Source organism: Rattus rattus, chromosome 1 (genome assembly GCF_011064425.1).
Source record: "Rattus rattus isolate New Zealand chromosome 1, Rrattus_CSIRO_v1, whole genome shotgun sequence".
In the NCBI taxonomy this organism is placed as follows: Eukaryota; Metazoa; Chordata; class Mammalia; order Rodentia; family Muridae; genus Rattus; species Rattus rattus.
The window spans coordinates 262,190,629-262,218,210 of record NC_046154.1 but is presented as its reverse complement, the minus strand read 5'-3'; the positions used below and the strand labels follow the sequence as shown (position 1 = coordinate 262,218,210).

General features: G+C 46.0%; 1 protein-coding gene and 1 pseudogene across 6 annotated transcripts in view; one reads left to right on the top strand and one right to left on the bottom strand.

Annotated features, from left to right (window-relative positions):
* Positions 1–27,582, top strand: part of Scn8a (sodium voltage-gated channel alpha subunit 8) — a 174,536-nt gene that overhangs the window by 8,164 nt on the left and 138,790 nt on the right. The window lies entirely within an intron of this gene.
* Positions 24,320–25,412, bottom strand: LOC116883880 (annotated as a pseudogene). The gene has a single exon (XR_004385801.1). The product of XR_004385801.1 is annotated as a cysteine-rich protein 2-like (transcript).

The window sequence follows — 27,582 nt, the reverse complement described above, 5'->3', positions numbered from 1 at the left end:
CAGTGCTTTCAATGGTGGAGCCATCTCTCCAGCTCACTTAGAAAGACTAAATACTTTGTTGATTTGATCTCTCATTGTAATCCTCCCCCTGCTTTATCATATACACAGTTTCTCTGTGTTTCCCTTTTACTGATGACATTTTTACACTAATGTTTTGGGCTACTTAATGTAAAAAGTTAGTTTGGGAGAAACATCCTTTCCTACCACTTGAATTGTTTTTTAGGGTTTCCGTGTAGAGGAGTCATGGTCCAAGTGGTCCCCTGCTTTCTGCGGGGAACTGTGTTGTCCCTCCTGACCACAGCAGTCCACAAATATTTATTAAGTACACCTAAGGGAGAGGACTGCAGCAGGTACTGAGAACTGTCTGAAAGGTCTCTCTGTATTCTAGAAACTTCTCTGGTCAAGTAAGTACCAAGTATAAAATCCTAAAGAGTAGGTTTCCATCATGGCTCAATGACTGAGAAGGGTTTAATTGCCAGCTGAGTGGTGTAGTTGGCAATTAGTTTAATAAGTTGATTTCCCCCGAGATACCTCTCACTCTGAGGCACACTGGCCTACAGCTCAAGTCTTCCAAGCTCACCTCAGACTCATGGCTGTACCGCCATGAGGGCCACCGTGCCTGGCTACAAAGCTAACTTTTCAGAAAAACTTCAGACCAGTTTGATCAGAAGCAGCTCGGCTTTACGTTGTGAGACGGTAAGAATGTAGAGTGTTCTGGGGGAGTAGTGCGCAGTCTAGGCGGCTTGGGTACTGTTCCCCAGCTGCAGATAAACCTGCAAAATTAGCAGGAGGTTAGGCAATGTTAAAGGCTTTTCAGCCGTGTTCACGTCCATGGAAAGCACAGATGGTTGAGAGGAGTACCAACCAACGCACGATCAAGGTTGTGACGTCATGGTTTAGGAAAATCGCAGAGCCGTGTTTAACAGGATGACACGGAGCAGGGCAGGGCGAGGGACAGGGCGTGGACAGCCAAGAAGCTGGCAGTTTGATTTGGCCTCATTGTGTATGGGTGAAAGCTTGGACTCGTGGTCAGGATGGACAGGAAAGAAAGCAACCAGAACTTTGAACATGTGTGCCACGTGGATGCTTACGGTAGGGGAACATTTTATTTTTAATTTTAAAATTATTTTTCTGCAGGGGCTTCTCCCCATGAACTTCTGGGTTTTGTTGTTATTTTTTTTTCTTTTTCTTTTCCTTTTGGGAAAACCTCTCTTTTGAACTTGTTTTATTCTGACACTCTCCCTGATGAAGGACTCTGTTTTTAATGTTGGAGTCTCTCCCCACTCGAAAATCATCGCTCTAATTAAAAATGTTAAGTTGCACTTCATTCAGTGAGTGCATATATGTATGCATGGAGGTGCATATACCACGACCGTGTACTTGTGGCTGCCAAGGACATCTTGAGAGAGAGGACATCTTCTTCCACCATGTGGGGTCTAGCCATCTGACTTAGTGGCAAGTGCCTTTGTCACTGAGCCATCTCAGCAGCTCTCCGTTTACACACCCTCCCCTATTCTTCAGTTACTGTTGTTACATGTTGAGTCCGTTAGTGTTGCCCATATGTGTGTTTGGGGGCTGACTGCTTGGTACTGGATACCCAGTTGGATTTGTCATTGATGGTTGTTCTCCCAGCAGTCATGAACTGCCCGTAGCTCTTCATCTAGGTGGGCTTTGTAAGATTCCTCCATCCACACTGGTGTGTTAATTGGTGTCAATTGGTTGTCTATACAACTATATTGTTGAGATTTTGGCCGCCTAGTCTTATATACAAGGCATAGTCTTGCAGCAGACATCCTGGGCCTCTGGCTCATATGGGCTTTCTGCCCTGTCTTCTGTTCCAATAATTTTAGCCCACCCCCCCCCCCATATTCTCAACTAACCTTTCTTAAGGAGGATAAGGAGTAAGAGGCACAGGCCTTTTCTTAGGCGGTGACTGATAGAAGGCGTTCTCTCTGCTGAAACAATGTATTTCTTTTCTTTTCCTCTGTATTGTTTCCATGAACAGAGGCTCTAAGGGTAGCCACTAAAAGGTTTTAGCAGGTAAGCACAGAGGGAGGGAGGAGGGGGAGGTCTTATTCATGCTGTGAGTACCGGCTCTTGAGCAGGAGATGTCAAGAGCCAGGGCAGGCTTGGCTGAGCCCTCTGTGGATCTGAAGTGCATGACCGTGGCCACTGGCCCAGCAAAGGACTTGAGTGTAATTTGCAGCACAGGGACACCTGGGAAACTTGGCCTTGTTCATCCTTCTAGTTAGCAAAGATCTTCAAATAAGAAGAACGAGAGAGAGAGAGAGAGGGAGAGAGAGAGGGAGAGAGAGAGAAGGAGAGAGAGAGAGGGAGAGAGAGAGGGAGAGAGAGAGAGGAGGAAAGGGAGAGGGTGAGTTAGTTTTTGGAATATCAGAATTTCTACACCAAAATATATTTAGAAAAAAAAACACATCAGAAATTTCCTTCTATTAAAAAATAATTTCATTTGTTAAAATTCCTTTCTTATTTTAGCCAACCAGAGTCGCTTGGGTAACTTGAGCCCTTGTGAATTCCTTTACATCTACCTGGTTGTGCTCAGACAGTGGCCCCCGTGGCTTACGGTGGAGCTAGGAGAACAGGCCGAGACTGTGAGCATGTTGTAAACAGATTTAGCGCTCCACGTAGGGATGCACAGCAACCTCACAGCAATTCCACAAGGAGCATCTCTGTGCTGCGTGCACGGACACCTGCCTCCTAGGTAGGAGGCCCAGGACTCAGGCAGCAGCGCCCTGTGAAAGGCTCTCAAGCTCGCCTGGGTGAGGCGGGTCTACTTGGCTCCCGCAGGAAGGAGGGCAGTCTGCCGTGTTGATCTGTGCGTTCTGGTGCAGGGGAGGGAGAGCGAGCTGCGGGTGTCTTCTAAACCTTGTGTTTGTGATGTTTCTTCTCTCCTGTCTCTAGTAGAGGGAGAAGAGGTGCTGTGAAACCCAGTGTGGCTTATAACGGTGTAAGCAGGGGTCTCGTAGCTTTCAAGTACCTCGCCAGGAAACTTTGGTCACCCGTGTGAGTGACCAAAGGAGATGGATTAAAACATTTGGGTGGGGGGTGGGGATCTTAAGGAAGACCCTTGGCATCAGAAAGTCCCAAAATTTTACAGGGTAAAGAAGAGTCCTTTCCATTATGGAGTGCTGAGTGACTATGGAAGATTCACTGTTGGTGACACTGAGTGGTTCCTGTACCCATTTAATTAGGGGATGCTTAGCCTGACTCCCGAGGTGTGCCTCGTGCCTGTCGGTAAGTCACAGGCTACCTTTGTCCTAGTAGCCTGTAGTTTGTGTGCGCAGTTTATCTTCTGTTCCTTGGCAGGCTGCCTCCTGGTGTCTGGTGTAGGAAAATCCCAGAGTCTTGCTGGGAGAACTCTGAGGGTCTCTGTAAGAGCAGCGGGTCAGTCTATCCCTTGGTTATAGTCTGTTGCAAAAACAATCCCAGGAACAAAAGGAAACAAAGTAAAGCTCTTGAGGGAGCAGGTAAGAGTCTGTTACTCTCCAGCAGGACTCCGGAGCCAGCAGCTCCTGTCCCACTGCTCTGTGAAGTGTGGACTGGCAGGGCCTTTCCTTCTTGTTCCAGTACTTAATCACAGACGTAGTAGGAACTCTTATCTGCAGCGGTAGACTTTGGGGTGTATAATTTTGAATAACCAGTGGTTGATCTGTGGAATCCAAGACATGGATGGTAGTCCAAATTTTGGGCAAGAAGATAGATTTTTATGACCAAAATTCAGAGATTAAAACCTACCCTCTAGTTCTGTGTACAGGCTGTCTTAGTCAGGGTTTCTAGTCCTCCACAAACATCATGACCAAGAAGCAGGTTGAGGAGGAAAGGGTTTATTCAGCTTACACTTCCACATTGCTGTTCATCACCAAAGGAAGTCAGGACTGGAACTCAAGCAGGTCAGGAAGCAGGAGCTGATGCAGAGGCCATGGAGGGATGTTAGTTACTGGCTTGCTTCCCCTGGCTTGCTCAGCTTGCTCTCTTATAGAACCCAAGACCATCAGTCCAGGGACAGCACCACCCACAATGGGCTGGGTCCTCCCACCTTGATCACTGTTGAGAAAATGCCTTACAGCTGGGTCTCATGGAGGCATTTCCTCAAGGGAGGCTCCTTTCATTGTTATAACTCCAGCTTGTGTCAAGCTGACACCCAAAACTAGCCAGGACACAGGCCAACATGGAACTCATTACTGTCAGTTTGTGACTTTTCCTGTTAGGATTCTGTCCCCAGGAATAAGGGTCAGTGTGACAGTGTTGGGAAAACTTCTGAATCTATCTAGGGATAACGAATATATATTTTTCACTTTAACATTCTGAACAGCTTTGGTTTTTATTATATTTAAAACTTGTAAACAGCAAAATTAAAAAAAAAGTTTCCGAGTTAATAAACATTTAGATTCATATAAGTATAACTGCTGTTAGGACAGAGAAGAGCTCTGCTGCCCCTCCTTCTGGTCCTTTTGTAGTGATTCTTGGCAAGCCCTGATTGGTTCCCTGATCTAAAGGGTAGACACCTCTCCCAAATGCCGTATAGATAAATAGACCCATACTATAGCATCCAACTCGTTGAGCCTGTCCTCTTGTTCAGTGTGAGATGTTGGTGGTTAATGTTGTACCGACTGGTTCTTTATTATTGGTGAGTAGTATCTTACTGTATAGAACTGAATTGTTTGTTACATTGTGTCTAACACTGTGTTTAACAATTGACTTATTCACCTGTGGAAGGGACGTTGGGAATGTGGGGTGTTTCTGGCTGTTGTGAATAGTGGCTGCTGTACAGGTCTTTGTGTAAGCCTAAATTCATATTTCCAGAGGTTGTTCCTAAGAGTGGGACAGCTGAGCTGAGTGGTGGTGCACACTTTTAGTCCCAGCAGTGGGGGTTGGTGGGGGGGAGGGCCATGCAGGTCTGTAGGAGTTCAAGTCCAGCCTTGTCTGCAAAGTGAGTTCCAGGACAGCCAGAGCTATACAGAGAAACCCTGTCTCAAAAAAGAAACAAATGAACAAAAAGAGTGGGACTTTGGCAAGTATAAGTATATGTGTGTCTTTTGTAGTGTGTGCATGTGTGTGCATACAACAGCTCGTGCATGTGTGAAGGGCAGAGGTGAACATCAAGTGCCCTCCATCACTCTCCATCTTGCGTTTCTGAGCCAGGGTTCTTACTGATCCTGGAACTCACTTACTGACTGGACTCAGGTCAGCAAACCCTCCTGCTTTTCCTGTCATGGCTGGGATTACAGGTGCCCGCTGCTTTTTACGTGGATGCTCAGGTCTGAACTCCTGCTTGCACAGCAAGTACCTTAGGCCATGAGACGTTAAGGATAAAACAGTAACTAATTTCCAGTGTCGCTACATCACTGTGCATCGTCCCCAGGGTCCAAGGGAGCGGGAGCGCTCTGTGTCCTTGTCAGGTTTGGTCGGCTTATTCCCCCAATCTGAGGAAGCGAGGAGTCAGTGGATCTCGCTGTGGTTTCGGTTTGTGGTCCTCTGGAGGCTAATGATACCCAGTGTCTTTTTACATGCTTGTTTGCTGACTGCACACTGGTGGTGACCTGTCTGTTCTGGTATTTTGTCCATTAGAGTTAGAACAGGATTTCCTACTGTGAGTTTTGCTTGTGTGTGTGTGTGTATATATGTGTGTGTGTATGTGTGTTGTGTGTGTTGTGTGTATATGTGTGTTTGTGTGTATGTGTGTATGTGTGTGTGTTGTGTGTATATGTGTGTTTGTGTGTATGCGTATATGTGTGTGTGTTGTGTGTGTATATGTGTGCTGTGTGTGTGTGTGTTTCGTGTGTGTGTGTATGTATGGGGTGCATGTCTATTGTGTATGTATGTGTGTGTTATGTGTGTATATGTGTGTGTGTATATGTGTGTTGTGTGTGTGTGTGTTTCGTGTGTGTGTATGTATGTTTAGTATATACTCTCAGTATGACTTTCCTCAGATTAATCATTTGAACAGGCTTTCTCACAGTGCTGGCATTTCTTTTCCTTCTTGCCTGTAATACAAATTTTAAATTTTTGATTAAGTTGTAATGTCACCTTTTTTTTCTTTTATGGATTGTGTTTTCAATGATATACATAAGCCCTTTCTGTCTAACCCACAGTGGTCTTCGATGATGACTCTAATAAAAGTTTTATGGTGTTACACCTATACTTGGCGATTCAAACGAGTTCCTTTTGTAGCGTGTTGGTTTTGTTCCACATATTGCTTTCCCACCACTGTGGGAGAGATTACCTTCTCTCTGGAGTTGGTGCTGCACCTTTTCCAAGGCAGATGGCCCTGTCCATGGGTTTTTCTGGATTGTGTTCTGTCCCAGTGCTCTGAATGTCAGTCCCTCACATGTGTCACCCCTGATAGCTTTACAGCGAGAGCTTCTTCAGCTACAGCAATTCTTCAGCTTTGGTCTGAAAATCAGGCAGAATTAGCTTGTATATATCTGTAAACCTCCCACTGGAATTTGATCAGAACTGTCTTAAATCTATAGATCATTTAGGAATTTAATAATTGTATCCAGGGCTCTCATCAATGCATGTGATATATTTTCTTCATTTACTATTAGAATTTTGTAGGTTTACATTTTTCCTTATTATATTTTATTCATTTATTCATCATTTATTCATTTCATTCATATTCATTCACACACATACACTCACACACACACACACACACCATGATGTGCTTGTGAAAGTCAGAGGACAATTTGTGGGATTCGGTACTCTCCCTGTATAATGTGGGATTATCTAGGCTCAGGGGTTGAACGTAGGTCTTCCGGCTTGGCTGTAAGCGTCTTTATTTGTTGAGCCATCTGACTGGCTCCATTTTGTAGTTTAAGCATATAGATTCTGCACATTTTTAGTTTTTTTAAAACTAATGTAAGTTCCTTCCCCCCCCCAGGTTTCAGGTTTTATTCATTTCTTGAAGGTAGAAACATAATGGGTTTTTAAAATGAGAACTTGTGCCTTACCACTTACAAACCCGCTTGTTGATTTTACAATTTGTTTCTTGGGACTTTCTGTAGATAATCTAATAGTCTATGAAGAATGACAGTTTAATTTCTTCCACTTGGATTTATATGTCTTTTCTTCTCCTCCTTTATTGCAAACTTCTTATAAGATATTGGATGTGGGCCTTCTTCCTGACCGTAGGAAAAGGTACCCAGACTTTTACCATTAAGCAAGCTCCTGCAGACACTCTGACTAGTTTAAGTTCCATCTCTTGATAGTTTGTAGCAAGTGGATATGAAATTCTATCAGGTGGTTTCCTCTTTTCTCCTCTGTGAATTGATATATTTCTTTATTTTGCTTATACATGATTTGAGTCCTATATTGAAGCCTTTGTGTTCCTGGGGTGAATGATACTTGGTTGCAGTGTGTTATTTTGATTTGTTGATACATTGTAGAGCAGTGTGTGGTCCCGGGAGCCTTTAATCCCAGAGCTTGGGAGGCAGAGGCAGGCTGATCTCTGTGAGTTTAAGGCCAGCCTGGTCTACAGAGTGAGTTCCAGGACAGCCTGGAGAATCTGTCTTAAAGAACAACAACAAACGTTGTTGTTGTTGTTGTTGTTGTTGTTGTTGTTGTTGTTGTTGTTGTTGTTGTTGTTGGGTTTCGAATCTACTTGAGAAAATCAGTTTGTAGTTTTTATTTTTATGTTTTTCCCTTGGATTATCTTTGTCAGGTTTTGGTGTTGATAATATTAGCCACAAAAACCCATTTCATCCAATTCCTTCATTAACTATTGGGTAGAGGGATAGGGTGTTGGGTCAGTAGGTACAGGACATTGCTGAATAAGCACGAGGTCCCCAGCACTCACTCAGAAGGCGGGTGTGATACTGTAAGTCCAGTATTGGGGCTGCAGCAGAGAGACACAGGCTTGTCGGCTGGCCATCTTAGCTGAAATAGCAAGTTCTAGTTCCAGTCTGGGACTTTGTCTTGAGAAATAGGTGGAAGGGCTGCAGAGGTGGTGATCTGTGAGCACTGAGTTCAAATCCCAGTACCCATGTACAGTCTCAGCTGTAACCCCAGTCCTATGGATGGTGGGACCAAGTGGACTATGGGGGCTTGCTCCACAGTAGTCTAGCTCCAGATTCAGCTGGACACCCCATCTTAAGGGAACAGGGCAGCAAATGCTAAAGCGGGATTTCAGTTTTCCTCCTTGGGCCTCCATTGAACATGTCTGTGCACACATGTATGGGTATACCACACACATATTCACATACGTGAAATGGAACAAATTAAAAGTACAAAACCTTGGCAGATTGTTATAGAGGAAAGCAGCCAGTGGGTTGATCGCTGTCCCACCCCAGGTGCATGAATCTGCATATCCATGCATTCGTGTTATGTCCCCCTCCTCACACATACAAATGAATCAGAAAAGAAAAACGGTCGGTAGACTTTTCCAGGGAAACCATCTGTCTTGGTCACTGTCCTATTGCTATGAAGAGACACCATGACCACAGCAACTCTTATGAAAGAAAGCGTCTAATTGGGGCTTGCTCACAGTTTGAGAGGTTTATAGTCCATTATCATCATGTCTTGGAGCATGGCAGCATGCAGGCAGGCACTGGAGCAGTAGCTGAGAGCTACGTCCTGATCTGGTAGGCGGAGGCGGGGGGAGGGGGAGGAGGAGGGGGATGGACAGGGACAGGGACTGGCTCAGTTCTGGCAAAGCGCTCCACCAGTGACCCACCTCCTCCAACAAGGCCACACCTCCTAATCCTTCTAATCCTTTAAAATACAGACACTCATGGCGACTAAGCATTCAGATGTATGAGTCCTTGGGGCCACCTTCAGTCAAACCACCCTACTCTCTGAACTCCCTTCAGGTTTTCCCTTACAAAGATTCGAAACCACAAATTAGATTTAAGTGGGAAATTAGAAAGCTTAAGTCTTTGGAGCGGATGCTTTGTTGCTTCCGAGGAATTGGTTCCCTTACTCTGAGCTCCAGTTTGCATGTGCACATCAGATCGCTGTTGATGGTTATGAGGTCTGTAGTGATTTCTCCTGGTTCTAATGTGTAATTTTGAATAAATTTGTTCTTTCTTTTCTTCTCAACTGGAAACGTATAATGTTGATTTGAGCATGTCTGTCCTCTCCCCATTCCTCCTACCTTCCTTCTCCTCCTCTTCCTCTCTATGCGTCCCAGCCTGGCCTTGAATTCACAGCCTTCTCACCTCAGTAGTGTTAAGTTTTTAATAATAAGATTTTTTCTCCAAGTACGACTGTAGCTGAATTTAACGAAGTTCGATACATTGGATTTCTATTTCCCTAGGGTCTTCCTCCCTGACCTTGAATTTGGGTGTGTAGTTTGGAATCTGGGATTTTTCCCCCCATTCTTCTTTGCTATCTAATTTTATTCCATCATACATTTTATATGGGTTTTATGCTTTAAAATAAATTCTGTCTTTTGACTCAAAATAAAGCCTGTTTTGTTGAATGTTCCATATGTACTCGAAGACAGTATGTGTTCTGCTGTTGGGGGAGTCATCTGTGGGTATCAGGGGTATCCGGCTGGTTGATGGTGTTTTTCGGCTTCCTTGTATCTTTGGTTATTTTTCTATTTATTTTAACGATTGCGGAGGAAGGAGAATTGAAATCTTTAACTGTGATCATGGAATCCGTGTGCACCTTCCCTCAATTTTATCAGTTTTGAGTTCATGGATTTTAAGTCTCTTTTGGTAGACGCACACATGCATATTCATGCACATTTACATATACATACACACATACATACATTTTAGATTGTTTCATAAGCCGATCCTTTGTTATTATTCCGTCTCTTTGCATCCCTAGTGGTTTGCCTTGCTTTGGAGTTTATACTGATTCTATTAATATAGCCATTCCAGATTTCTGATGATTCACAGTTTCGTGATATTTATTGTATACTCTTCTTATTTTTTTTTTAATCTTTTTACTTTGAAGTAATTTCAGACTCACGAGAAAGTTTCAAAAATAGTACAGAGGGTTCCTTTATGCCGTCATTTACGTAACCATGACACGTTTATGAAAACCAAGGTGTCCACATGGATGGAGTGCTGTATTCCTAAGTTGTGGACTAGTGACCTTTTCCGTTCCGGGGCCCAGTCCCATAATAAGCACCCTCTTTAGTTTTAGCCTGCATGTCACTGTGTGTATGTGGGTTTTCTCGTGGGCAGTGTATTGTATGTCCTTTTTCTTTCTATAATTCAGCCCGTCTGTCTATTTCTGTGTCTCTCTTTTCAAGATGGCGAGAGCACTTCCCCCATGTGCCGCACCTTCCTCAGGAAGTGTAAGGGTGCGACTCGGCTGTCGGCTTTATGTTACACGGCACGGCTCTAGAATTTGTTCATCTTACTTAACTGAAAATGTGCACTCCGTGACTAATAAACCCACATGACAATCTCTAGTCTGATCAGTGTGTTTTGATCATTTTCATTTAAAGTAATTATGAACGTTTAATTTTGATATACTCTCCTGTTGTTTGTTTTTTTGTTCATTTTGTGTCTGTTTCCCTTTTCTTCTTTTGGGATACACACACACACACACACACACACACACACACACAGACACACACACATTCACACACACCATGCATACACACACATTAATTATAAGCAATGTTTTAGATTTTACTTTTTTTGTTTGTTTATTTTTTAGTTTTTGAGACAGGGCTTTTTCTGTGTAGCCTTCACTATCCTGGAACCTGTTCTGTGGATCAGGCTGGCCTTGAACTTGCACTGTAGACCATGCTGGCTTTGAACCTACAAACCTGCCCACCTCTGCCTCCTGACTTTCATTGTACCCTATTTGTAATTTCCTTAACGTTGCACTAGGAATTATCATGCACACATTTAAATGTTCCATCTGCCTAAAATTAATATTTGCTGCTTTAAAGGTAACGTCCAGGCGTTAGTTCCACAAAGATGGTTTTACCTTCCCTCTCATGGCTTACGTGGTTCTATTGAAAAGCCTACAGTGTTGGACTTTGTGTTTTCAGGCTTCACCCACATTTTTAGGAACTTAGTGAAATAGGCTCCTCTAGTGCCCAGATAGCTTTCACCCCCAGTGCTCTCACACTGAAGCTCTGCGTTTCCCTGTAATTTCATTTTTCTCCCATGTGAAGAAAACATTCTTTTTAAAGCAAAGGGATATCAGTTAGGAAAAACAAAACTACGTGATCTGAAACTGCTGGTTAAAGTTCTTAGTCATGTGACAGTGTATGCAGGTTTTATACAGATGTTCGGTGCCGTGAGTTTACATATGAGCCAGTCACCAGCACCCCTCCACGGCCTCTGCATCAGCTCCTGCCGCCAAGTTCCTGCCTTGAGCTTTTGCACTTATGTTTAATGACCCCAAACTGTAAGATGAGATAAACTTTGTTTTCCCCAAGCTGCCTTTTGATCGTGGCGTTTTATCACGGCAATAGGAGCTCTTGCTAACACAGAAATCGGTAGCAGGTCATGGGGGCTTTGCTGTGACAGACGTGACCGCGTGTTTTGGAGAGGGTTGTGGAAAACCACGGAGCACTCAGAGCTTGGGGAAAGGAAGATAGGAGACCCAGGAGCAGTGTAGGTAGTGGGCCATGAGGTTTCAGAAGGAAGCAGATACTACCAGAGCCATCCATGTGATGTTTTAAATTACAGACACTAAAATGAAACCTTTGCCTCCCTGGAACACTTGATCCTGGTCAGCTGGGGCTGAGGAATTAGCTGTGATTAAGAAGGGACCAGCACCATTGAGGCAAAGTTTCCCTCGGAGTGGGCACACAGAAGCTGCAATCCAGAGGGGCCACCCAAGCCTGTACTTTGTGCTGGCAGCCATACTTGCAATGTGTAAATATCTCCCACATGAGGTTTGGAGGCACGAAGGAATCATGGACAGAAGATGAGGCTGGGCACTGCGAGAGGCCATTCGGTGAAGGTGGGGTTTCAGCCGCAGTGGAGCCCCAGGATTGACAGGCACAAGAGAAGCTGAGGCTTGACACTGTATGGCAGGGTCTGACTCCCCAAGGAGAGCCCAGAAGAGGCTACTGGGGAAGGTGTAGCCCAGTTGCACTACAGACCTGAGATCCTGGAGATTCCAGCACCAAGGACAGCAGCAGCCAGCTTGGGCCTATGTCACCGGGACAAGCCTGCTGATCTTGAGTCCCTGAGTCTGACACTTCACTTTACAGATAGAGTTTGGTTTTGCTTTGATTTGAATGTAGCCGTATTCTGGTTCTTCCCTCTCGGAGTAAGGAAGGATGTAGCTTTTTTCTTTTTAATTGTACGGGAGCCCACACTTAAGAGGCTCTGGAGTTGTTGAGAGAATTTGAACTTAGAGAGAGATTGTGGATATCTTAAAGAAACTGAACTTTCTTATTTATTTACTTAAGGTTTTGTTTGTTTGTTTGTTTCGCTTTGTTTTGTTTTGAGACAGGGTTTCTTTGTGTAATCCTTGGCTGTCCTGGAACTCACTATGTAGACCAGGCTTGCCTCGAACTCAGAGATCTACCTGTGCATTTCTGCCTCCCAAGTGCACCACCACCGCCCGGCTTAGAAACTGCATTTTTAAAGTGTGTGAACTTTGAACATTGTGGGGATTTTTAAAAAGAGTTAGAACACTTTGTGATATTAATATGAAATAAGCTTTGGGGTGAATAAGAAAGGAAGGTCTAGGGTTTAATGGCGAAGTGTATGTGGTAACAAGGGGTCCATCGTACTGGCTAGGATGTGTGTATGTCTGTGTACTGTGTTCATGAAGTGCCTGTAGAGGCCAGAAGAAGGTGTCAGAGCCTCTGGAGTTGGGGTTACAGAGAGCTGTGGACCACCTGTGGACGGTAAAAATCACACTCAGGTCCCCTGGAAGAGCAGCCAATGCCCCTAACCACTGAGCCATCTCGCCAGCCCCTTATGACACAGGATGGAGCCGTTCAGGAAAAGACATCCTCAGCTGAGAAAAAGTCCCCACCATATTGACCTGTAGGCAAGTCAGTGGTGCCTTTTCTTAATTAGCGATTGACGTGGGAGGCCCAGCCCAGGGTGTGTGGTGCCATCCCTAGGTCCCGGAGTTCATGAGGCATGAAGCGGAGCAAGCCACCAGGAGCAAGCTCTTTAGCAGTGCTCCTCCATGGTCTCGCACAAGGAGGAGTTCACACAGGAGTTCCCACCCCCAGGCCTCTATCCTGAGTTTCTGTCCCGACTGCCCTGGATGATGGACTACACACACGTAAGCTGAAATGAACTGGTTGCTTTTGGTCCTGGTGTTTTATCACAACAATAGAAACCCCAACTAAGACCATCAGTGTGAGACCTCATGGTATTGTGCCGTTAAGGGACAGGGGATGTGTGTGTTTATGGGACAGGGGATGCATGTGTCTGTGTTTACATTAGTGGTTGAACCTGGGCTTTGCTGCCAGACTTGCTTTGCTCTGTCCAGCCGCACCCTGGCCCGCACTTCTTTCTTTCTCTTGGTTTGTTTTTTGAATCTCTATAATCCTGGCTGCCCTGGGACTCCATTTGTATATGAGGCTGACCTCTAACTCGTGGTAATTCTCCAGCCTCTGTCTCCCAAGTACTGGAATCACAGGCATACACCAACACATTTGGCTCTGTTCATTTTAGAACCCTTTCCCCACTGTTCAACTAGCATGATTTCTGTCGTCTATCTTCAAGTTCACTCACCCTGCGTTGTCTCTGTTTTCTGTGTGTGTGTGTGTGTGTGTGTGTGTGTGCGCGCGTGCGCACGCGCACGCAATTTTAATTTTTCATGTTTGTGTGTGTGTGCTAGTGTGAGGGCCGCAGCTTACGTGTTGATCAGAGGGCATCTCCTAGGAGTTGGTCCCTCCTTCCGTCACCATGCGTGCTACAAGGGTCTCTCAAATCAGCAGGATTGGCAGCAAGCACCTTTACCCACAAAGCCTTCTTTCTCACTGCCCCTTAGCCTTTTAAAGATGTTTTGAAAATCTTTTATTCTTTGACAGTCTCACATGTGTAAATCATGTATTTTGGTCATCCCCCACCCCCGGTTACCTCCTCTCATCCCCTTGCTCTCCTGTGTGAATCTCTTCCCAACAAGTCTCTGTCCTATTTCGAGGTCCCGTGTTGTTTTGTTTTATGTGAGCCCTGAGTTTAATTAGGATTGCTCATATGGGCATGGGGGAAGGGGGTTACTTACTGAGGCCTGGGAAGGTGGTCAGTGTCTTCACTGCTGAGGAAAGTCACCCTCCCCTCCCCAGCAAGCATCACTCCCAGTACATCCTCAGGGAGGGCTGGAATGTTGGTGAGCCCGAGCCCCCTTTGTGCAGGGACCCACAGCTGCTCTGAGTCCATGACTGCAATGGCTGTGTGGAACTGGAGGAGTTTCACAGCACACGTCAAACACAGAATGGTTCTTCCTCTTTGTTTCTCCGCACAGCCCATCCAGTTCGGCTTCAGCGTCCTTTGCTTCTATGGGCTAGAGTCGGCATTGCCCAGTTCCTGAAACCTTTGTGTTATTGTTTCTGCCTGTCGGTGCCAGATGTGGTAACAGCGCACTCTGGGGTCAGCCTGTGCGAACCTCTGACAGACTCCTTAGGGGCAGGTGCATCATGTAGGGCTTGAGTCGGAGTACCAGAGTTCAGAGCTTTGTTTAGTCCCCTCTTCCTGTTGTGTCTCAACATTCTGGGTCCATGGTTTCCCTTGTAGCTCCTTAGCCTGGAAATCCTGGACTCTTGTCCTCCAGTTCTGCCTTCCCTTTCCTGAGGCCAGCAGGGAACTTCAGGACAAGAGGATGAGAAGGAAAGTACCAGGGAGCCTCTTGTGCCATTGGGATGTAGGGGACCTGTCAGAACCCTCTCTCACCTGGCTATGTGTGTGGTTGCCACTGCTTGCCCCGGGGCAAGGTGTGTAGTGGGACTTCTTTTTCCATTGCCTTGTGAACCTGAACCAGAAATGATGGTCTGTGTGTGGAATTTTTCTGTCTGTGTCTGGTTTGTAGTTCTATGTTTGGGCTGACTTTTGACTCCAGCCTGGGAAAACAAACACACAAGAAACCAAAGTAACAGACGAGCATCCGCCTTCCTCATAGTGCTCTCTCTTCCCATGCCACTTGCTGTCAAGTTCCTTTCCAATCTCCGGTCATTCTCTGTCCTGGGTTAGTTGGATTCTCAATGGCATCTGGAACCAGACAGTGACTCTTTACTAAGTCCTCACAGGGGAGCCAGGCTGCCAGTGAGAAATCAGAAGGGCGATGCTTTGCAGCAGCCTGTCAGTCCTGAGAGACTGAAGGGCCGGTCAGCTGGCTCTGCAGTCCTGGTGGAGAGCATCCCGATAATCCCACATTCTCTTTGTCGGTCTCTCTCTGTCTCTCTGTCTCTTTCTGTCTCTGTCTCTCTCTCTTTGTCTCTGTCTCTCTGTCTCTCTCTGTCTCTCTGTCTCTTTCTGTCTCTGTCTCTCTCTTTGTCTCTGTCTCTCTGTCTCTCTGTCTCTCTCTCCCTCTCTCTGTCTCTCTCTCTCTTTCTCTCTCTGTGTGTGTATATGTGTGTGTGTGTGTGTGTTGCTTGTTTTTGAGACGGTGTCTCTCTGAGGTTCTGGTTTTCCCAGATCTGGCTTCATAGACCAGGCTGGCCTCTAACTTCAGAGATCCACCTGCCTCTGCCTCCGGAGTATCGAGTGTAAAGGCACGTGTCACCATGTCTGCCTTTTTAACTCTTTGGTGCAGATTTAAGGATCTTGGACTAGGTTAACACATACTTGCTGCTGAACTAGAAGAATAAATGGGGAGTCAGTCCCTCCCCCCCTGCCCCATTCCTTTCCCTTCAGTTCTTAGTGGCCCTGGAGAGTCTACACGTTGCCTGAGGAGGGGGAGGGGCAAATGCGGACAAGGTGAGGGTGAGGGCTCTGACTCTGGTTGCTTTCCACTCACAAGACCCCGGGAGTCTGTCAATCACTGTGTATAGAAGCTTGCTCTCACTGTTGTAGAAGTTTGGCTGCATCTCTCATCCTGTGGTGCATGCATTCCATCAAGGCATGCATTTACTTAGTAAATTAAGTGTTTATTTAAAACGTCTGTCACCTTGCCTTATTATGGGATATTATGTAGAATATCCTAGTACATACTTGTTACATATGTGGTGCTCTGTTTTCAGAATAAATATGTGGGCATAAAATTATTGAACTGAAGTTGTGTGTCCTTTTAAATTTGCTCATGTTAGTATATTTCACGTGATTCCAAAGATCTATCATTTTTAAGTCTTGATAGGGTAAGGACTTTTAGAATAGGTTCTAGAAACCTTTTTGTAATCCTCAGTCTTCCAACGCTGGTCGTGGCAAGTCTTTTCCCAGAAGTATTTGGAAATGAAACACAGGTTAATTAACTCCCCCTCCCTTGTAGTCAGAGGCACGCCAGCAACGGCGAAGGATGCGGCACAGTTAAAGCCAGAGAGCAGCCAGGAAGGGGGGCTGGGTGAGGAGGTTCAGGTGTCCAGTTGTTTGTGTCCGGTTGTTCGGACAGTTAATTCCTGTTCCTCAAACACTGATTCATCCATCGGAGGACCACTGTCAGACTCTCAGTTCTACAGCTGTGTCTGTGTAAGGAGAGAAGCAGGCGAAAGCTACCATTTACTGATCACAGAAGTAGCCCCGAAAACCCAAAGATCACATTTCCCGATCCCCTGCCTACCCAAGCTAACGGCTGCCTTGAAGAAGTGTTTGCCGTCCAGTACACTGGGCTTGTGGTACAGTTGGAACCTAGTCTTTCTTGGGAAAGCTGAAATACAGATTTTTCTGTGCAATAAAGCATTTTCCTGATAGAGTCCTTTGACACTATACATGGGACACCCCCAGCCCTACCAAGCCGACAGTAAGTACTTAGAACTTTCCATGTTCAAAGTGAATGCTGTCTTCTTTCCAGGGGTCCATACTTGGGTACACTTCTAAAGAATAAAACTGGTTTATAGCCTCTTAAGAGTTTCATCTTGTTTCGATATGTTGTCTCTATGTAAGCTTATACTATTTGAAAAATCAGAATGGCCATTTGTTTTCCAGAAAAAAAAAAACAAAAACAATGTAGCGAAAAGTACAAAAGAAGAAAATCAGCTGTCTCACTCAGTGAGTGTACAAGTATACTTGGGCTTCCATGCTTACATCTGCTCCTGGAGCCCGTCCACATCAGTCCGTAGGATCAGGTGCCACCACAGGGCAGACGGAACCTCAGGGCAGGCTCACTGGAGGAGTCTTCCCTGGGACAATGGCTGTGTGGAGCAATCCTGCATCACAAACACTTAATGTTCTTACCGCTGGATGCTCTTTGAGCCCTTTGTCCGTTTTTCTGTCTTCAATGAACTAAATGTAGGGGGTAATTTGTAAAGAAAAAGGGTTTACTCCATTCACAGTATTGCGTGGTGCTGGTTTCCGCTTGGTCTGGTGAGGACCTCATGGAAAGCACTTGCGGAAGAGAGCGCTTGGCACAGTGAGAAGACAGGATCAACTAAGCAGAGATCACGGCATTCACAGAGCCTGCCTGGGTCTGTTCTAGGTGCTCTGCAAGCATGTTGTGCTTATTGCTTGATGTCTTGGGGTAACTCCTGACAGTGGGACCAGTCTTCCTCTTTTTATTTCATATTTTCTTTCTTTTTTTTTTTTTTTTCGTTTTTCTTGGAGCTGGGGACCAAACCCAGGGCCTTGCGCTTGCTAGGCAAGTGCTCTACCACTGAGCTAAATCCCCAACCCCTCGTATTTTATTTCTATTTGGTCTTTTCTCCTAGAATAATCCCCACTGCATCAGTCCTCCCTCCAACCCTTCCTCTTCCTCTCTCCCCCAAATATACTCTTCTCCCACCTCAGTCTCCCTCCAGAAAAGAGCAGGCCACCCAGGGACACCAGTTAAACACAGCACAACAAGACAAGGCACATACCCTCCCATGAAGGCTGGCTGAGATGACCCAGTAAGAGGGAGAGGGTCTCAAGAGCAGGCCAGAGAGTCAGAGGCACCCCCACTCCTCCTGTCAGGAGTTACCCCAAGACATCAGGCAGTAACCACCACATGCTTGCAGAGGACCTAGGACAGACCCAGGCAGGCTGGGTGATTGCCATGATCTCTGCTCAGTTGATCCCGCCGGTCTCCTTCTCCCAGGGTCCTCGACCCCTTTTTCGTAATGATGTACTTCCCTAGGCACCCACTCCATGTGACCAGCAATAAACCCTCTTAGCGGAAGCTCCCCTAATGATCTGACTACCCTGCAGGAGCTAGCTCCTCTTAAAGGCCACCCCGCAAAGACGGCCATGTTGGTTACCGTGCTTCCAACACACACACACACACACACACACACACGAGGCCACACTCAAACCACACCTCTGCTGCAACCCACACTCTTAGTTTTGACTGCTGAACCTCACAAAGCCACCTTCTCTGCCCGCCATGTAAAGAGGATGAGCGGGTAATGCTGCCACACATCCTCTTCTTGAATGTTACTTCTTGGATCGGGATTGAGCGGTCAGAATTTATGTGTCTAGTATCTGTCTTCTCCAGAGGATAGCCAGTGAGTTCCTAGAATTTTAAGTCGTTATTTAAACAAACAATGTTGATTTTTATATAGCATACAAAGTGCACTCTTTTAAATAATGCTGCTGTCAAATGGCTTAATAGTAGGGGAGTGGAGTGATAGCTCGGAGGTTGAAGGCACTGGCTGATCTTGCAGGGGACCCAGGCTTAATTCCCAGCACCCACAATGGCACTTCACAACCTCCTGTAACTCCAGTTCCAGGGCATCTGATGCCCTCCATGGCATGTGGTCACACATTCTCCTCCCTCTCCTCCCCTCCTCCCCCTCTCCTCCCTTCCCTCCCTCCCTCCTCCCCTTTCCCCTCCCCTCTCCTCTCCTCTCCTTTAAAGCTGAATGGTAAGGTTCAGTGCCCAATGCTACCCATTAGTTTATATGTCTCAGACAGGGAGTTATTTCACTGTAGATTGGAACGTCACTGCTATATTATCTGTTGATGCACAGCGATGATTCCAAGAAACATTTTGTCTGGATGTGGGAGAGGCTAGAAGCTCTCTCATGCGGGTAGAAGGGCCAGAGGACTCTGGAGGCCTCATCTGGAGATGGGGGAGGAAAGAAAGCCATCTCATGAAAGAACATCCTCTGGGGCTATGTGGACCTTTGGAAGAGAAGCAGATGACCTTGAGTGTGCTCTGGAAATCAGTTTTCTTCTTTGGTAGAAGCATCATTACAATAGATTCAGATAGCAGGAAGTCATCCATCCTCTTCCTCCATAGAAGCACCCTTTTGTAGATTCAGGTCACATGACAAGAAGTCATCTGTCCTCTTCCTCCATAGAAGCACTCTTTTGTAGATTCAGGTCACATGATGGGAAGTGATGTTTGTGAAAAGATGTGTCTGATAAGACAGTTCTAAATTTTGTCACAAAGAAATGTTGGAAATACAATTTAATTGAGTTGCTTTTTCTTGCCGACTTTCCCCTTGATTAGAGGTAGCCTTTTCTAGCATTGAGGATTCAACCCTGGGCTTTGTACACGTTCCTCAAGAGCACCGTCATGTGGGTCCATACCACTAAATGTTTTTTTTTTTCTTTTTTTCGGAGCTGGGGACTGAACCCAGGGCCTTGTGCTTGCTAGGCAAGCGCTCTACCACTGAGCTAAATCCCCAACCCCACCACTAAATGTTTAATGTCAACCTAAAAAATCATTTAATGCCAGCTTTTAAATTTGGAGTAACTGCAGATTTGCAGACAAGCTTCAAAGATAATAAAGTTTGGTTTTTGTATTTGAGGCAAGGTTTTGTGTGTAGCCCTGCCTGTCCTCTACCTCTGCCTCCTGAGTGTTGGGACTAAAGGCGTGAGCCACCATCTCTAGGCTTGACACGGATACATCACCATTGACCAAATTCCGTGTTTCTTGGATTTCACCAGTTTCACCCTGATATCCTGTCTCTCCCCAGGATTTAATCTAGCATACCACCCCTCATTTAGTCCTCCACTGTTTTATTCTCTGTCCCGTGGTTTCTCAGCAGCCCAAGGGATGTTCATTGGTGTAGTATGGTCAGTTTTTCTCATGTTCAGACTGTGGTTAGGGACTTGGTGAATACCACAGAGGTGGGGTACACACCAGGGTGCAGTGCAGTAGCAGTGGTACTTATCCAGTGGTGCTAACCTTGGTCATGGCTCATGGTGCTAGCCTAGGTCATGGCTCATGGTGCTAGCCTAGGTCATGGCTCATGGTGCTAGCCTAGGTCATGGCTGCTGGTGCTAGCCTAGGTCATGGCTGCTGGTGCTAGCCTAGGTCATGGCTCATGGTGCTAGCCTAGGTCATGGCTCATGGTGCTAGCCTAGGTCATGGCTGCTGGTGCTAGCCTAGGTCATGGCTGCTGGTGCTAGCCTAGGTCATGGCTGCTGGTGCTAGCCTAGGTCAGCCTAGGTCATGGCTGCTGGTGCTAGCCTAGGTCATGGCTCATGGTGCTAGCCTAAGTCATGGTGCTAGCCTAGGTCATGGCTCATGGTGCTAGCCTAGGTCATGGCTCATGGTGCTAGCCTAGGTCATGGCTCATGGTGCTAGCCTAGGTCATGGCTCATGGTGCTAGCCTAGGTCATGGCTCAGTTATCTACTGTAATGTTGCTTTCCCCCTGATTGTGTTCTATGGAAATGAGTCACTAAATCAGCTTACACCTGGGATTGGTCTCCATCTCCAGGAGGAAGAGTTCGTATCCACTCATATTGTGTGGAATTGTTCTGTAAAGAGAGACTTGTCTTCTATCCAGTCATTGGCTTTGATGGGTACAGAGTATGAATGTATATCACACTTTGGATGACAACACTACACTGCTATTTTGTTACCCACACTGCCCTGCTGGGGCCTCGTCAAGACTTGCCGTGTCCAGTTGACTTGTCCTGTTCTTTTGCTGCTTGAACACCTCCCTGCTCTCCGGAGCTAGAGGACTTTGCAGTCTCCTGTGTTTTCCTTGCCTTGCCCTAGATCAGCCTTTCCTAAAAGCCTGGTTCTTTTCTCTGGACAAGTCAAGATCTGAATATTGGGTTGAACATTGCCCGGTGAGCCTCTCCGTGGGTAGAGCTAGGAAGACACAAGTTAACGTCCCTCATCAGAAATGCCTGGGGCAGAAGTGTTGTAGAGTTTGGAGTTCTGGGCTTTGGAATATTTGCATGTAATTAGTGATATATGTCTTAGTTACTTTTCTCTTGCTGCATAGAGACAGCATGACCAAGGCAACCTAGAGGAGAAAGGGTCTATTGTGGTTTATAGATTCAGAGGGTCAGGATTCATGGCTATGATGGCAGGCAGCAGACAGGCAGGTATGGCTCTGGAGCAGTAGCTAAGAGCTCCTATCTTGAGACACAAGCCCGAGACAGAGACACTGGGAATGAAACCTCAAATCCCTTCCCAGTGGCATACCTCTGCCAACAAGGCCGTACCTCCTAATCCTTCTGTGGTGGTTGGAACGTGCTTGGCCCAGGGAAGGGGTGCATCACTATTAGTTGGTGCATCCTTGCTAGAGGAAGTGTGTCACTGTGGGGGTGGGCAGTAAGACATTCCTCCTAGCCGCCTAGAAGCTAGTCTTCTCCTATTGGCCTTCAGACGAAGATGTAGAACTCTCAGGTCCTCCTGTACCGTGTCTGGCTGGACACTTCCATGCTTCCACCTTGACAATGGACTGAACCTCTGAACCTGTAAGCCAGCTCCAATGAAATGTTGCCCTCATAAGAGTTGCCTTGGTCATGGTATCTGTTCACAGCAGTGAAACGCTAACTAAAACACTTTCCCAAAACAGTTCCAGCAATTGGGGACCAAGTAGTCACATGTGAGCCTCTGGGGGCCATTCTCATTGAAACAACAACAATATGTCTTGGAGGTGGGCCCTAAGTCTAAACACAAATTACATGTGTTTGACATGCACATTTTGTGTATAGCCTGAAGTTTTTACACCAGGTTTTTAGTGCACTTGTGTCTTGACTGTGACAGCCCTTGTGTTGGATTTCCCACTTACGGTATCATGTTGCCACTTGTAAAGTTGGAGATTTTAGATTTTCAGATCGACACTCAGCTTTTGTGTGTTAATCCCAGTATACATGTTTATTTAGAATTATTTCTGCATCTTTTGCTGTCTCTCTATTAAGCTATGTGTGGGTTTGTGCTGTGAATCTTCTCCTCATTGTAGCCCTCACATTGCCCTTCTTTCTTTGTCTATTCAACCATGAGAAATCTGCCCTGACCATCCACTATGGAAGATAAGAGTTTTACTTATGTATCCAAATACATATAAAGCTGGTTCAAGATTGCTATTAGGCCTTTGTGAGCAACAAACTTACCAACCACAGCGCAGCCTGTATAAAGCCTCAGGGTGTCTAGTTACTAAGCACAGCAACATCTTCCAAGGGTGCTTAGGCATCTATCCCTAGGTTACTAAGTTTGTCATGTGTTTATAATGCTACATTCTTTTTCTTTCTCAGACAGTGTCTCACTGCATTCATTACCCAGCTTGGTCTTAGGCTGCAGGGATGCCCGCTGTGCCTGGTTAATATGTCAGAGTATTTTCTTTTTATATTTTATTAGTTCTTTGAGAACTTAATACATTTTAATTATATTCACAATGCCGACCACTCCTCCCAACCCCACCACCTTTCCCCCATGTCTTCCTCTTCCTCTTCTGCTTCTGCTTCTCCTCCTCCTCCTCCTCCTCCTCCTTCTTCCTCTCCTCCTCTTCCTCCTCCTCCTCCTTCTTCCTCTTCTTCTCTTTTAAAAAAACACATCAAGTCCAATTTGTTCTGCCCATATATACCTGGGTGTTTTGCCACTCACTGGAACCTAATCCACCCATGAGGAGTCACATCCATAAAGCAAATTGACTGTCTGTCTCCCAGAACCTATCAATTGCTAATAGTTCTCCAGCTAGGGTAGTATTCCAAGCCCAACTCTCCTTACGATGCCAGTCTTCCAAATGCTGTCACAACCACTGAGTGTATATGTGCAACTGCCCTGTTGTACTGGGAAAACACTATTTCCTTCTGGTCACCTATCACTCCCAGACATTAAAATCTTTCCCCTCTTCCTTCATCATGACCTCTGAGCCTTGAGAAGAGGTGGTGTGAATAGATGTTTCATTTAGAGCTAAGTGGTCCCTAGTCTCTTACTCTCAACTCCCGGACCAGGTGTTAATCACTGTCTACTGCAAAAAGGAGCTTCCCCGATGAGGACTGAGAAAAGTAATAATCTATGGGGAAAATGGGGGGAAAAGTCATAGGAGTTGGTTTAATGTTATGTCCATCTGGCAGAGTAACAGTGGTAGGTTAGAGCCACAGGTTCTTGGTCCCAATAAGAGAACCAGGTGTGGGTTTCATCTCATGGAGTGGGTCTTAAATCCCATCAGAAAGTGGGTGGTTACTCCCAGAACGTTGGTGCCACAGTTGCACCAGCGTGTGTGTCTTGACAAAGTAGATAACGTTCATAGCTCCTGAGGCACTCAGCTGGGTAAGGTTGACCATGACTTTCCTCCTCTGGTTTCTTGCCTAGCCCCTTCCAGCACTAGGAAAGCCAACGGGCAGGGATGGTACTTTTAGGTCACCACATCTTGGTGTCTCTTGATCCGTAATTTAAGTCTATGCTGTCTTCAGCAATTGGGTCTTATTGTCAATATTCTGGGGAGCAATCAAGAGCATTGCCAATAGCTTAGAATGTTTCGGGGTCTATGGGTCCTCGCTGGCCAGGAACTCCAAGAATAGTAACTCATTTCTGGCACTGGGTTATATTAGACTCTTTTGTCACAGTCTGCCTTCTCTCCCACTGACATCCTGGTGAACTTTTACAAACCTTATGTATGTAAGGTTCACTCTTTGTGAAGTACAACTTTATGGGTTTGGATATATCTCTGTAGTAACATATATTCTATCACCCCCAAGTTTTCCTGTATATCCCTTTGTAGTCAACCACACCCCACTTCCTACTGAGAATCCTGGTAACCTCTTACCTCTTTTTACCTGTTTATATCTTTTCCAGAACGTTACATGAATGGAATTACACAATGTGTGTAATTTTCCAGGTAGCAGAGTACAGTTAATGTTTATTTACGTAAGAAGGCCACAGCAGCCGTGTAGCTGTAGTCACAGCACTGGGGAGGTGGAGCCTAGCTACTTTAGTCCAATCAGTGAGCACTGGGCTCTGTGAAAGATCCCGTTTTCAAAAACAGCACAGAGAGTAATCGAGGAAGATACCGAAATTGACTTCTTGCCTCCACACACACACACACACACACATACACACACACACACATTTACACTTACACACATGTAGATGCATGTTCCTGCATGCACAGGTGTATGTGCACTCACACAGACACATGACTCATTCATATTTTTTTTAAACCAAACTATTTATTGGCAGCAAATCTCCATAGCTGTGAACCATGTGAGGGTAAGTAGGGAGTAGTGTGGGAACCAGCAAAGGGCTCCTTGCAGGGGTGCCGTCACCCTGGGAATGCTGTGAGCTAGCTCATGGCCATCACCGGCAAGCAGAGCATAAGTAATACTGGTGGGTGGGTGTGGGCAAAGGGATATCTTAGGATAGCCACCTTGGAGAGTTATCAGGGACATGGGGACACAGGACCCATGGGGCTATGGAGGCACACAGACAGAAAGTAAACCACGGGCAACATAGGACATGGCAAGGTGGCCAAGGGAGCTGAAATTCCAGGACTAGCCGGGCTTTCTCCACCACTTAGGTGCTGGAATTGCAGGCCAGACACACTGAGGCAGGACTAGGCAGCAGGTCACTCTCCCTCAGGGTCAAATAGGGGACCCCGAGGGGCAGCATCTGCAGATCTAAGGCTGAACTGTGCCTTCCAGGTCCTTGTCATAGATATAGCTGCCCACAGCACCAGTATTCACTCCTTTGGGTCCAAAGAGTATTCCATAGCAAGACTTGTGGCAGTAGGATTGGCCATCATGCTTAGCATGCCCGCCTGGGGTCAGTGTCTTGGAGCAGCGCTCACAGCACAGGCAGGGCCGGTGCCAGTCCTTGCCCAGGGAGGTCACCTTCTCAGCAAAGTACACTCTCTTGTTGCATCGAGGACACATGTTGGGCTCCCCAGTGAACGTGGTGACACTAGAGGCTTTGCTGCGACCCTTGGGGGACCCGCTGGTCTTCCACTCTTCAGTTCGCACCACAGGGACCTCGATGGGGCCAGTGACCTGAGGGGCTTCCGTTGGACGCTTCTCGTAGATTAGGAACCAGCACCCCCGGTATTCATGCCTTTGGGTCCAAATAGTGTGGCATAACAGGGCTTGTGGCAGAAGGGTTTCCCATCATGCTCAGCATGGCCGCCGGGTGTCAGTGTCTTGTTGCAGCGCTCACACTTGAGGCAGAATTTGTGCCAGTCCTTGCCCAGAGAGTTTGCCTTCTCGGCGAAGTACACTGTCTTGTCACACGTGGGACACTTGGAGGCCATGGTCGGTGTGCTCGGTCGGTCCGTGCCCTCATTCTTACTTTTTGCATGAACCAATAGCTTATTCCTTTTTGTTGTTAAACAATACTCCTTTCTAGGGATAAGCCAGAATTTGTTTGTTCATTCACCCATTGAAAGACATTTTGCTTTTAGTTTTTGATGCTTGCAAATTAAATGCTATGAGCATATGTGTACAGATTTCTGTATGGATATAGTTTTCAGCTTGGTGGGATAAAATACATAGTGTAGTGTGTGATTGTTGGGTCGTTACAAGTTTTAATTTGATAGGAAATTGCCAAACTGGGGAACAGTAGAGTTTAATTGCCTTTGATGGTTAGTCATGTCGTCTTGACTCAATCTAGAATCTCCTGGAAAGCATGGCTTAATAAGGCACTGATTATCTCGATTAGTGGTAAGACCGGAAGTCCCGCCCACCGGGAGATCTGCCTACCGGAAGCCCGCCCACTGGGGGGTGGCACCATTTTCTGGGCAGGGATCCTGAGTTGTTTAAAAAAACCAACTGGAGGGGGTTGGGGATTTAGCTCAGTGGTAGAGCGCTTGCCTAGCAACCGCAAGGCCCTGGGTTCGGTCCCCAGCTCCGGGAAAAAAAAAAAAAGAAAAAAAGAAAAAACAACTGGGCACTGTCAGAGTACATTAGTCCATTGCTTTGGTCTTGATTGTGGGTGTCATGTAGCAAGTTCTTTCCTGCCATGCGGGACTGTAACTTGGAGCTATGACCCAAATAAGCCCTTTCTCCCTTAAGATCCTTTGTGAGAGCCATAGCAACAGGGAAAGTTAATTAAAATGTCAATTTTTAAAGCCAGAACGGCTCATTGAATAGTTGATCAGAGTGTAAAATGTCACCCAATGTTTTCCTGCCTATGTAAAATTTGGCTTTTGAAGAGGTTGCTTTGTGTGTGGCATTAAGTTTCACAAGCAGTGTGTACAGAAATAAATAAGACCCCCGTTAAATCTTCAGAGTCGTTTGCTACCTCATAGCCAAGCTAACCCAAGGTCATGAGGCAGCACTTAGGGACACTCCGGATTGCTTTCTGGTTTTTTGGCAGCAAACTGATCTGTTTTGGGGTGCCGTCTGTCTGACAACACAACATGGCCAAACTGCCCAGTTTCTCATGACCACACAGGGGTACCCCACATTGGTCTGGAGGAAGGAGGCCTGGGAAACAGCATGGATTGGTTCATTTGAATAATTTCAGTGGACTCTAGGGCACAGGGACTGTCCTGGGTGGTCAGGTTTGCTCAATCAGTGCAGACCGGATCTCAGTGAGGTACACCATTAGCCATTACTTTGGCCTTGTGATCAGTTATGCCAAGAAATCCAAGAAAGCAGAGAATGCCAGCATTGCCTGTCCCCCTCGACCCACGAAGCTTTCCTCATCTACTAGCTGAGTAATTCAATGGGTTATTGACTTCCTACTCAAAAACAAAGATTCAAATGTACAGAAGAGAGGTCTATGCCCTTGAGGGGCTTGTGATATTCAGGAAAAAAATGGATTCATTCATCCATCAGGCAAACATTTATTAACCATCTACCGTATTTTAGGCACTTGGCTAATCCCTGAAGGTACATTTTAGTCACACGGATGAGTTGTTCATAACTGAGCAGAGTTAATACTTAAGCAAAAACCATGTTTTCTCTTTTTGCTCTGGATCCATTCTCTTCCACTCTCCCTCTCCACTTGCCATGTGCGACCATCACTTTGGGTTTAGGGGAGCTGGAACCCAGGCTTTTCACACTATGAGGAACCTGAGTGGAGGGGTCTGTGAACAAATTCTCTCTAAAGGATCTCTGACAAACATATTTTAGAACTCAGGGAGCCTTCCCTCTGTTAGTCATTTGAGCTTCTCTTGGTTGCCTCTCACAACATTGTCAGGGAGTGGCCGGGGAAATGGGGAGATTAGAGGCTCTTGGTCAAGCTCTGACAAGAACTCTCTCCATGGTTAGGTTTGCTGTCAGTGGTTTGCCCGGACACCCTCCTGTTTTCTAAAGCCTCAGTTTTCTCATTCAGAGAACTGAGTGTGTGGTTGTGATTCGTTCTGTCTACCACTGTTGTTAAAAGGGAAATAGATACTGATCAGACCTCTTAGTGTGCATACATATAAAAAATGCTTTTACATATAAAACATGGGTGTCTGTGGAGGGCATGGGTAA